Below are 13,356 nucleotides of genomic sequence, written 5' to 3'. Positions count from 1 at the left end.
AAGATACATTTTGATGCAATTAAATCAGTATTGGGAGATGCGGAGGACTAATATATCTAACATCAATACACAAGCTTTTCATCCATTTGGTGTGCTATTAGAAATTAAATTGTGTTATATTAGATGCACTTATCAGGTAGGTAAGATGGAAAAATCATTTATTGACTAGTCAGATTAAATTGTGATTTTCAAATTATGAGCAGACCATATTTTTTGAGCAACAAACTAAGTAATCCTTGCCTCACAACTAATCCTTTATCTAATAAATGTTTAACACATCCTTTAATCCTCTCCTTAAAACTCTCCTTGAGGACCCAGCCCCACCCTTCAGCTTCTTAGACAAAAATCTCTAGATTTCAAAGAACCCATGAAGGGTGGGGCTGGGTCCTCAAGGAGAGTTTTGGCCTCACCCTGGGCAATAAAAAGATAGGTCTGGGGACAAGTCAATCTCTAGATTAAACAAGAAACAGAGTTTTTAGCTTAAAGGGGAAGTACAAGGGCTACAGGACTGTAATTAGAAAGTGATTTCTGTGAATTTTGGGAAGGGAAAGAGGAAGGAATCAGGTAAGTAATTTTATAAAAAACCTTTGGATCTGCAGTATCTAAATATCAAGTATAAAAGGCAACATCTATATGTTATATTAGTACATTATCAAGCTGGATAGCAGGGTAGACATAATGCAGGAAAAAAAGCAAAAAACAACAGAGTATTTTATACAAGACAAAAATAATTCATAGCTCAGATGTCTAGATTTAAATGCATGAAGTATGGGAAAACTAGGAAGGTCAACTAGAGGTTCTAATGCAAGGAGGCAAATTTGACTTTTTAAATTATCACTGACACTTAGTGGAATAGTCTCATGATTGGGAGATGGTTCTGGAAGGACAGAACTTGTTTTAAAAGAACTGAATTAAACAGGGTAGGAGCCTATTAAAAGATTTAATCATACAAGAAAATATAGGAGTCAGAAATAGGAAGCTTGACTAGGGCATATTTCAATGAAGACTATAGGAGAAATGTAAGGGATATTTTGATGGGAATGTATTCTGTCTTTGAAAGGAGAAAATACGTGAGTAGTTTAAGAAACAGATCACTAACCTTACCCAGATGATATATTAGTCCTTCATTCTCAAAGAAGGCCATATCATCAGGGAGTTGATACCATGACAAGCACATGAATTGGATATGAGTGAAGGGGTGCTGTTCTAAATCACCAGTCTCACTTTCTCCTGTGGAGCTATCTGGATCCAGTGGTCAGATATGGATTAGGATGACTAGGGATGACCCTGGATGCAAGGCAATAAGGGTTAAGTGACTTGCCCAAGGTCACAGCTAGGAAGAGTCTGAGGCCGTATTCAAACTCAGATTCTTCTGACTCCAAGGCCAGTGCTCTATCCACTCCCTGACCTAGCTTTACCCAAATACATGACATAACAGTAACAGAGAACTTCAATTTGCCAGATAATCAAATGAGGCAAGTTTTGTGAAGCTTTCTGTGTTGTATAAATGTTACTTAATAGCAATTCATGAGAATTTCATACTCCAAAAGGTGGTGGAAACATCAAGAGAAGCTATTCTTCTGTAATTTGGGTCCAAAAAGGTACAATTGGTCATTGGACCAGAATTGATGAGAATTTATTTCCTCTGCTGACAAAATTATAAGATTAGTAGATAAGGGAATATCATAAACTATAGCTTACTAAGATATCTACAAAGTATTTCTAAAAGTCTCTTGTGAATTTATCCTTGTGAAAATAGAGAAACTTAAACAAAATGGAAAGTATATTAATAAAGTAAATACAGAACTGGATGAATGCATAGCTCCAAAGAAATTGTTATTAACAATCATTAATAGAACTAATGGCTCAATAGTAACTTGAAAGACCTCAATCACAGAGTCCTGCTGACCTGTAATTTTTATCAATGACATGGATAATAAGGCATAAGTTGAATATTTATTAAATTTGCTCCTGAAGCAAACCTGGGAGGAAAGGTTTAAAACACTACATAAGTCAATATTCAAAAACAGGTTGATGTCCAATAAGGCTGGAACAAATTTAAGATCAAATTTGAAACTGGAGAGGGGACAGAGGATTGGCTGCCATTTTACCCTGGTGTTTTATAATATTCAATTTAAACTCCTAAATTTAATTTTTTTCCACATGAATTTCTCCATGTCTTCCCATAAATTTTTTTTATTTTAAAAATGATTATCAAGTTAATTATCAAGTTAAAGAACTCGGTGTATTTTGTTCAGGAAAGAAAAAAACTTGGGAGGAGTAAGATTGCTGTCTTAAAGTACCCAATGACTGGCCTGTAGACTAGATCAAGAGTTCTTAAACTGGACCCACAGATTTCCCAGAAAGTCTGTGGATACATTTCAAGAAGTCTGTGAATTTGAATGGGGGAAAAATTACAGCTTTATTTTCATTACTCTTTAGTTGAAATTTAAGCATTTTCTTCCATTGTATAGGAACCTCCATTCAACAGATGTGTTTACTTTTAAATGATTTGAGGTAAGACAGCTCTCAAAAGCAGGCTTTTCCCTCTTCATAAAAAAAAAAAAGATTTCAGACTTCAGTCAAGCAAATGGTAGTCAGAAAGTGTGGATCAGGGCAACAGTAGTTAGGTCTTACAAATAAGAATGAATGAAGATCAAAATGGAACAGACATTGCCCCTAAGCTGAGTAGCTACCAATCTCTTGCTTTATATTTCTTGAAAAGATAAATATGTCATATAATAAAATGCACATATTCCTAGATGGTGCTAAGGAGTTGGTATAATTCAATGTAATCTGGCGGTTTCCTTCATAAAATTCAGTTTTAAACCAAGTGCACTAAAAACATGGACATCTTATAACAGTGAAGGGTGACTTGAAGGGAGAGTACAGGCCAAATATGATGCTGCTATGAGATGCTTTGGGCAGGTCAAAGGTATGGAGAAAGAGAAATGGCTAGAGAGAAAATGAAGCCCTGAAGAATTCTCAGATCCTTTTTAGAATATTATCAAGGATATTTATTTGCCTCCTATCTTGCCAATGAAATCTGCTTTTTTCTTCAAGTATCAGAATTCAAAGAAAATTTTAAAAATTTCCTATTTTATTTAAAATACACCATTTTATGCATTATTATAGGCTTTTGTGTAATAGTCTAACCATTTATTATTACATTAATTACATTATACAATATTTATAATTTCCTTATAAATCTGAGGAAAATGAGTTTTTTATTTTAAAAAAATACTGTTTTCCAATTATATACAATAGTTGTTTCTACGTATCAAAAATGTATGAGTTCTAAAGGACAAAATTACAAATGGATATGATTTATTTTTTTAAAGTTGAGAACTATCCATATCTTCCACTAGAATTATGGAAGTTGCTGACTTCTGATTCTGACATACAGCGCAATAAAAGTTCTCCCAAGAGAGGGAAAAATTTAGTCCACTAAACTCAAAAGGCTTCACATGAAGATTCGTAGTCCAAATTGAGAAGCTGATATTAGGATCATGACCCTAAAAAGGTTAAATCAAAGACTATTATCAGACATTATAGTCCACAACTACTCTAAAATAAGCTACTGCCTAAAGTACTGGAATAGCAAGCAGTGTCAGTCAACTAAATTTTTTTTAAAAAAAAAAGCAGAAAGCAAGTATAAGCACAACTAGTAAAGAATTTACAGTTCTTTTACAAAATTATGATTCTTTCAAGACCTCCCTTTTAATTTCCCAAGAGAACTGGTCCCATAATTGAATCAGGAAAGGAGCATGTTACATTGCTATAAGGAAAACTGCAAATTCTTTTGCATACTCCAAACTACTCTATGAAACAAATGTTCATCTTTTAAAATGAAAATTCATCCACTGACATCGTATTATGCCTATGGATCATAGGACTTCAATATCTCTAATAAATTGAGGATCACTCAAAGGGAAATGGAAAATAAAGTTGAAATGTAGGCAGCAACATTTAAGAAACTGTAACTGTGCAGAAATGCTGTCAAGGATATCAAGAAATAAATATATATCATCAAAGCAAAATGGTCTGCCTGGTCGAATAGGAGTGAGGAATATACAAATATAGCCCACATCTTACACTAGTATTCACTATGTCAAGATAATGTCAGGAAGGCCCCTAAGACATTAAACCTCTGGTGAATTTATAGAAGAATGTAGACCAAGAGAGAAGGATAGACGTAAAATCACAAATTCAATGAAATACTAAAGTATTGTTGATGAGCAATACATACATTAAGTATCAGGAATTCCTCTTTACCATATGGATTTTTTTGACTGTGAGGCTAGTGATTTAATGGATATTGTATGTAAAAATATATGAACTAGAGGAGTAATTGCTATGTCATTAATTATTGACAGTTAAGACCAAATTAAGAAAGGGCACAGCTAAGTGGGCATAAAGGTAACTGTGAGGAAAATCCTGAATAAGTTAAGTGTCTGAAGGGATTTGAACTCAGTCCCCTCTGACTCCAGTCTAGCAGTCTATCACTAGGCCATGTCGCCCTTTCAGGTCAAAATAAAGATTTGATTCTCCTCTCTCAAAGAATAACTCTTTCAATAAATGTAAAATACCTCTAGACTGCTAGTGGTCCAATGGATATATAATTCAACTGAAACCTGAGTTTCAATCCTGCCTCAGACACCAGCTATATGACCCTGGGCAAGTTGTTTAACCTCTCCTAGTCTAAGGTTCCTCAGCTATAAAACAGAGAAAACAACTCCTTTCTCATAGGATCAAATGAAATAATATCTATAAAATGCTTTGCCTAAAACTATTTTATTAATGCTATTGTGTTAAACCACAGGCTTCCCTTTTCCAAGAAAAACAGCTCCTTATCCTTCAATCTTTGTATGGCATGGTTTAAATTCCATCACCACCTTAATCATAATATTCCTGGTATGGTCTGAAAATTGAAGAGTAAATACTGCCTCTCTCATTATGAATGCTGTATTCTATTCATTCAACAAGGGACAAAATTAGAACTTTCAGTTTATTACAAACTTCTGGTTGTTTTTCACATGAATTGCTACCTTCACCCCATTGAAGTTGACTGAAGACATATTAGGATAGAGTTCTTAGATAATGTGGAATAAATAATATATGAAGAGGCAGAATAAGAAAGATTTCCAAGGACAAAGAATCAACATCAGTATCAAAAAGGATTGGTAATTAACTTCTACAATTAAGCATATATTAAGTGTCTACCACATGTGGTAGGTTCTAAAGAGTAGATATGGGAGAAATAGTTCCTGCCCTTATGAAACTTTGTTTAAGGGATGTTACATACATACATATATATGTCAGCAATTCCTGTTAGAGGTGGTATTTGAACTGCATATTAAAAAATAGGCATTAAAAATGTACAAAATGAGTTACAGTAAACAGAGTAAAACTGATACTATGTAGCAGGTCCAACTGAGATTAGATGGTATGTTTGAAGGACTCAAAGTAGTTCTGTGATTTCTTCAAGGAATAACTGCGTGCTTGGCTTATGAGAATTATCAGGACAAAAAAAGGTAGCAGGCCAAGCAAGAGGTTATTACTGAAATGCCTCATTGTTATAATGCTACTAAAATCTTACTTAACATATAGATGAATTCCCTAGCCTTTAAAGACAAAAACAGTATCTTCTCTAAACTCAAAGCAGTTAACCATACATGTGTTGTGATACCTCCTACTGTTGTCTTGTACTTTAATTTACCAAATTTTTCAAGTATGTATGGTTACTTCCAATTAGATTTTTAAGTTCCTTAAAGACTTCTATAATACTTAAAAAAAAAAAACAAACCACAGTATCTAGTTGTACACTTAAACATTTATTAGATAAAGAAGCTAGGCGATATGGTGGAAATTTCTGCCCATCACTTGGGGAATGGTTGAACAAGCTGTGGAGCTTTGGTGAAAAACTTCCTCTAACAATGCAGTTCTGTATATGCTTTGCAATTTCACAACATCTTATCAAGTTGCCAGGGGGGCAAAGAAAGATTAAATAATTTAACCTGGGTCAAAGACTCATTCTATGACACAGATGGGACTTGAACCTAGGTTAAGTCTTCCTCAATCTGATCCTAGGTCTCCATTTACTACGCTCCACTGCCTCCAGAGATTTTGTTGTAATCAGATCCTCCTGAAAACTCAATATTCTTGGTTATGTTCCAGAATGGCTGTTATATCGAATTCCTTACTATAATTCATGAAAGAGGGCTGATGCATTTTTTTTATAGTAAGCCAGAGTAGCAAAAAAACAAACCAAATAAACAAAAATCAAACCTTTGAACCACATACATGAGAAAACAATTCATGATCTTCCTTTTTGGAATAAGAGTAATTACTTCATAAGAATGGGTAATATGCATTCAACTTAGATCAATGTATACCATGGAAACAATGTAAAGATAACAGACTGCCTTCTGTGGGGGGGTGGGGGGAGGGAAGATAGATTAGGGGAAAAATTGTAAAAAATTCAAAATAAAAAAAAATTTAACTTAATTTTAAAAATAAAGTAGGAAAAATCTTATCAAAATCTAAAAAAAAAAGGAATGGATGATATGTCCAATGTTGGAGGAGATGTGGGAAAACTGGGACACTAATGCATTGTTGGTGATGTTATGAACTGATCCAGCCTTTCTGGAGAGCAAAGGACAATAAAACTGTGCATACTCTTTGATTCAGCACTAGGTCTGTATCCCAAGATAGCGTAAGAAACGGAAAAATCCAAAAGTACAAAAATATTTGTATCAGCCCTTTTTTAGTAACAAAGAATCAGAAATTAAGGGGATACCCATCAATTGGGAAATGGTTGAACAAACTGGGGTATATAAATGTGATGGAGTAATACTGTTATATAAAAAATCATGAGGACTTCAGAAAAGCTGGACTATCCTGAGGGAGAACCAGAAGAACATGTTCATATTAATAGTAACATTGTCTGAAGATCAACTATAATGAACTTCCTTTTCTCAGCAATTCAATGATCAAAGACAATTCTAAAGGATTTGTTATGGAAAAATATTCACATCCAGCAGAGGAAATAAAAAGTTTGAATACAGACCAAAGCATACTATTGTCAATTTTTTAAATTTGCTTTATGTTTTATGTTTTCCCCCTTTGTTCTGATTCTTTTTTCACAATATGATTAATATGAAAATATTAATTATACAAGTATGGCTTATATTAGATTACTTACTGTCAAGGGGAAGGGGAGGAAAGAAAGGTAGAAAAATGTATAATTCAAAAGCTTTCAAAAAGATGAATTTTGAAAACTATTCTCCCATGTAATTGAAAAAATTATCTAAAAAAATGGGTGCTATACTTCATTTAATACTATAAAATAAAGAGTATTTTATTTTATATAAATTATAGTCAATTAAAAGAAGTGGAAAGGAAATACCATATTTCTCCATGTATAAGACAACCCTTAATTTTGGGGCCTGAAATTTGAAAAAAAAAATGTATTACATATAATTATTGAACTCAAGTTTTATTCATCATAAAATTCATATAACTGCTCATCACTGTCAAAAATACCATCCATTAGCTTTTCTTTATGTTTGATGACAAATCACTGTCTTCATAATTGCACTATCTTCAATTCCTTCTATGGCATTTGAAATGCCACACCTTCTTAAATGACTTGACAATGATCTCAATCTTGATATTATCCCAGGATCTTTTCACCCAACAGTTGTTATTTGGGATATCAAATTGAAGGGGGACTTCATCTATATTTGCAATCTGTCCCAACTCAAAGTGATGTGTCTTCCGACACTGAATGACAATTATTATGAATTCAAGGACCTTCTGCTCATAGCTTTCAGGCATCTTTTGGGCAAGTCTGGAGAACACGAAGCACCAATTGTGTCCTCGTTTGAAATCAGTCACTTCATCAGCAATTCTTCTAACCTCATGCTGAATCATCTTTGCGGACAAAGGAATTCCAATTTCCCTTGGGTCTTCAATCCACCTCCAATTCCCTTGCTACATCAGGCCATTTTGCTAACTTGCCTCTCCTGGCCTTCTTCTGCAGTAGCATTTTAAGGAGGGTTTCTTCTTCCCATAGCCAGTCTCGGATTGTTTTCTCACTTGGAGGAGGACCAAACTGACATTCAGCAGCATCGTTTCCATTCACTTTTGCAAACTGAATCACTTTGAACTTTAATTCAGTACTGAACAAAAATCTTTTCTAAACCATTTCTGGGCAGTACATGGCAAAATGTAATGCAAATATGCCAGTAATAAATGCAAAACAATGAGCACAAGGACAACAAGAGCAAAAAAGCGGGAACTGCGAGTAAAAAAAAATCTACAGCCACTGTATAAGATGCTCCCAGTTTTTAGACCCCAATTTTTTCAGAAAAAGGTACATCTTATATACAGAGAAATATGGTATATTCACTCGTGTTCAGCCTTATCTACCCATGAAAACTACATTCAGAGGTACCTTGGGTTTCCTTCTACTAGATAGCTACATTCATAAATGACTACTGCTTTTTTGGTCTATTTCTGTATAGATAAACCCCCATATCTCCCAACAAATGCAGTCTGGTGAAAAAGATGGTTTTTTTTAGTGACAATTTTAGCTTTGGTTTCAGTTTCTTGAACCAAGGCTGGATGGAATCTAGTGGATCCCAGTGTCAGAGTGCAAATCTTATGTCAATATACTATCAATTAAATGTTCATATACTATCAAAAGGAAACCATTTAATAATAGCTATGCAAATAACTGCTTTAGGATGTTATATAGGTACCATGGACTTGTAAAAAATGTGGAACACAACCAGTCCATGATCTATATATATGCTTAGAACGGAAATAGTTGCATTCATGAATACAAGTGGGGAACTACTGTCAAGCAAATGAAACTTCTATTTAACAAGTTCCAAGCCCCCAATACCTTACCTGGTATTTTAATGCATTTTTTGGTTGTCTATCATCTTGTTCAAATATTTAGCCATAAATGTTCACATACTATCAACTAAAACTCAGTAGTGAGGACAGGTGAGTGTGAAGTTTTATCTCTATTCCTTAAATTTCTAGACCTAATAAAACCAGCAAGATAGAATGCCATAAACATTTGATAGTCAAAGACTGTAATAATAATTAATTTGATTCCTGGTATAAGTGAAGAAATAGGCTCAGTGCAGTTTGTCCAAGTTCAAGGTACTAGAAGAGCCAATAATATTGCTAACCATAGTAATAGTTAGCATTTATATAATAGTTTTGAAATTTGCAAAAATTTCATTTAATAATGCAAAACAAACATTATATATTTTTCATATATATTATGTCAGTTAAAAGACATAGAAATCACAAGGACTTCAGAAAAGCTGGACTAATCCTGAGTGAAGTAGGAGAACCAGAAGAGCATGTTCACATTAATAGTAACACTGTCTGAAGATCAACTGTGATGAACTTCCTTTTCTCAGCAGTTCAATGATCAAAGACAATTCTAAAGGACTTGTTATGGAAAATATCATTCACATCCAGCAGAGGAAATAAAAAGTCTGAATATAAACCAAAGCATACTAATGTCAATTTTTAAAATTTGTGTTTAGCCTTACAAACTCATGAAAAGTATATTCAAAGGCATCTAGAGTTTCCTTCTCCTAGATGGATACATTCACCGTGTAAATTTTATCTCATCTGATCCTAATCACAACCTTGGAAGATGGGCATATAATCCCCACTATATAGATGAAGAAATGAGGCACAGAATAAAGTGAGTTCCCCATGTCAGTTGTCAAGTTATTGTTCTACTCATTCCAGATTCAGTGCACAAGCTACTGTACTACATCATCTAGTAAGTCTCTTGTCCACCTGCCTCAATTTGCAGTAATAATTTCATTATGCTAATGTAATTTCTTTTAGTAAATGTGCAAAAAATATAATCAAAGGGTGAAGAACCTTTTGGAGAATTTCTTTTTTAAAACTTGAGTGATAATTTTTTCATTAGAAAATATATTTGCAAATTATTCTGAAATTTAAAGAGAAATTATAATTCCAAAGATCGCTCAAATAAAAATATTGGCTATAAGGAAATGCAAGATGATGTTATTCTCAAAAGATTGTGCAACTGACCATGCAATTTTGAATTCCATAACTGACATGAAGCTATAACAAAGAAAAATTAAAGGTCTGAAGAACTTAGAATGACTAAATATATATATATATGATCCACAAAGACTGGAAAAGTAAATGAAGGAATATGTGTGGTAAGTTTCTATTTTCAATGAGAACAGACCCAAAGGGAATGACTCATGGAAAAAAGAAACAAACTTTATCTCCACAAATGGCTTTACAAGATAATGGTGCACATTAATACAGACAGTTACTTGTTTCCTGAAGATTATTTCCAACAGTGAACTGATACTAAATAAAGTGAGAAGTGGGTAAACACCATACACATTAGCAGCAACAACCATGATGGATGTAGCTCCTCTCACAGCAGTTCAGAGATAAAGGACAACCTGAGAGACCTATTATGGAAAATGCCAACAACATCCAGAGGGGAAAGAACTATGGACTCTAAATGTAGAGCAAAATTATGTTCACTTTTAAAAATTTCTTTTATATTGTTTCTCTCTCATGGTTCCCCTTAGTTCTAATTCTTCTTTCACAATATGACTAGTATGAAATAATTCAATTGTGTTCTATGCAACCTTTATCAGATTATTTGCTGCCATGGGGAAGCAAGAGGAAAGGGAAGGTGATAGGAAAAAACTTAAAAGCTTGCAAAAGGATGAATGAAAATTATCTGTGCATGTAAGTGGAAAAAATGAAAAAAAAATATTTCCAACATGTAGATAGTTATCTCTGGTTTGAGTCTCCTTAATGCTAGCACTGTCCCTCTAAGATTACATTCATGTTGCTTGTGTATAGTTGTTTACATGCTTTCTGAACTACTCAAGAGCAAGGATTGCCTCTTACCATTCTTTCCTCACCATAATATCTGGTCAAGGAAGCACTTAATGCTTATTGCCATGTTCCTTTCAGCTTGAAATTCTATGATTCTATGATATTCCTTCATCTTTCTGTCAGCTCTTAACATCTCCATTTGTAATCTGAATACTATAACTTATGAACTTCATTAATTCAACCTTTATTAAATAATTTCATTAAGAACTTTGTACTTGAGTGGGGGCAAAAGAGAGCGGCGAAGTGTTTTGAACAGATAAACGTCATCAGATCTATGTAAAAGGAAAAATTAACCAGGAGTATAAAACGTGGAGTGGAGAGAAGCGAAGATTCTAAATCTTTTTTTGATAGATATTGGCAGTCTGATTAAGTTTAAAGACCTCTTTTCAGAATATTTTTATACAAAAAGTATGATTACAGAAAAGCAAGTTATATTGAAAAGTATCAAGATAAATTTTTAAAAATTAAGAACCCCTAGATTAGAGAATTCAAGATCTGCTAGAGATAACAATAGTTCAACAGTATTATCATGTATCCATTAGGATGGAGATAATAAAAACAGAAAGAAATGTTTTCCATGAAAGCTTTATCTCCTCTAGTATTTCTGTTGGCTCTCCTTCCAAAGATTCTTTCTCCTACTGAATTCTCCACTCAATTAAAAAACTTCAGGCACTATACAATCCACTTACTATCTAGTCTCCTAAACAATTTCTTAGGTAAGTTATCTGCTGCTCCTATTTTCCAATTCTAGACTTATACTCTCTCTAGCAGTAGCCCCCTTACAAATTTTTTTTTTAAAAAAAGACTTTTGGTCTCCATTTACAACTTTTCTGTGGCATGCTACTGTTGAGTATCAATTCCTTCTTGAAGCCTTTTTAATTCCAACATTTCATTTTTCCTAGTACTATTCCAAAGTTACTTAAAGAAGATCTTGATGATGCTTAAGAGAACATTCAAACACCCTTATTTTACAGATTAGGAAAAATGAGGTTAAAAGGTCTCAAAGGAATAAAATCCAAACTGATTTTCTGTCCTATTGTATAAAATGTGATTTCACTAGGCTTGAAACATTGATCTCCCTAATTTTCTCCAACTATATCCAAATTCTATCAATACTCCAAAAAGCACATCATGATGAAACTTTCTGCACACCAAAGCCCCAACAATTAATGTGAACTCCTATTACATTTACTGCATTGTTTCATGCTAGTCACATCTTTTGCAAATAGTTTGGGAAAAGTAGAGAATACTTTAGGGAAAAAGACTATATCCATTTGTTTCAGGGAACTCCTGGATAAGGGATTCCCTCTCCCAATGTAAGTCAGTAGTTTCTCTGAAATGTTGAAATCATGAGCCATCAAACTTTAGAAAAACATGGAAAGATTTGGATGATGTGATGCTGAGTGAAATGAGCAGAACTAATGGAATATTGTACACATTAACACTATGAAATGATCAACTATGACCTGTACAGCTAATCTCAGCATAACCTACTTATCTAATTCAAATCATATTTTCAATAGGTTTCAAATCTTTATAAGTTTTCAATGCAGACTTCTTCAAAACTGAAGTTAAAATACCATGTCAAATTTTGTTTTCATAGTTGTGATACTAAAGAACAGAATTTAATTGTTGCTAAAATGGAATGTCATCGTCAACAATGAAATTAAACTTAACTTCACTCTCCAATAAAGTTTGAAGTTCAAAGAGTAGTGAGAGAATTAAAACAATCTTCATGGTTCTGGTATTACTTTGGTCATATAGTCTACTTTGAGCTAAAATATTTTTTCAACTGTACTACTTTCATTTTAATATTTAATACATATTCAATGAGAACCTTGATTTAATTTTTTTTTAATTTATTTAAGGCAATGGGGTTAAGAATGTCTTGCCCAAGAGCACACAGCTAGGCAATTTTTAAGTGTCTGAGGCTGGATTTGAATTCAGGTCCTCCTGACTTCAGATGACAGATATGTAGATGAATGAGAACTCAAGAAGTGATCAAATTCAACTCTCTAATTTTATAGGTAATGTACAAAAATGTTAAAGGATTTACTTAGGGTCACACAGGTAGTAGGTAGGAGAGTCAGAATTTGAATTCAGTCCTCTAGCTTCAAAACCAGGGCTCCTTCCACTCTCATACATGATGCTTTATGAATACAACAAACCATTCTGATTTACTGGTGCTCATTTTACTTGGTTTGGGATTTGTGCTATATTAACTTTTCCTATTTCTTTTTAATCGCTGTGAGATTAAATGGTCACTGTTAAAACCACTTGGAGAAACAATCAAGATCAGATTCTCAGAAGGAATTTCCAAGCAATCAGGCTGCTGGACAATTTCTTAAGGGGTTTGAGTTGGGAGATTAGTGTTATTTCAGGTGCCATTTAATGGAGGCATGGATTAAGATAAAGAGAAAAACA

The 13,356-nt window shown here is 33.5% G+C and overlaps 1 protein-coding gene across 2 annotated transcripts in view; it reads right to left on the bottom strand.

Moving 5' to 3' along the window:
* Positions 1-13,356, bottom strand: part of RPRD1A (regulation of nuclear pre-mRNA domain containing 1A) — a 96,992-nt gene that overhangs the window by 13,004 nt on the left and 70,632 nt on the right. The gene's annotated exons all lie outside the window — the stretch shown is intronic.

Source organism: Macrotis lagotis, chromosome X (genome assembly GCF_037893015.1).
Source record: "Macrotis lagotis isolate mMagLag1 chromosome X, bilby.v1.9.chrom.fasta, whole genome shotgun sequence".
In the NCBI taxonomy this organism is placed as follows: domain Eukaryota; kingdom Metazoa; phylum Chordata; class Mammalia; order Peramelemorphia; family Peramelidae; genus Macrotis; species Macrotis lagotis.
This window is presented reverse-complemented; position numbering and strand designations above follow the sequence as displayed.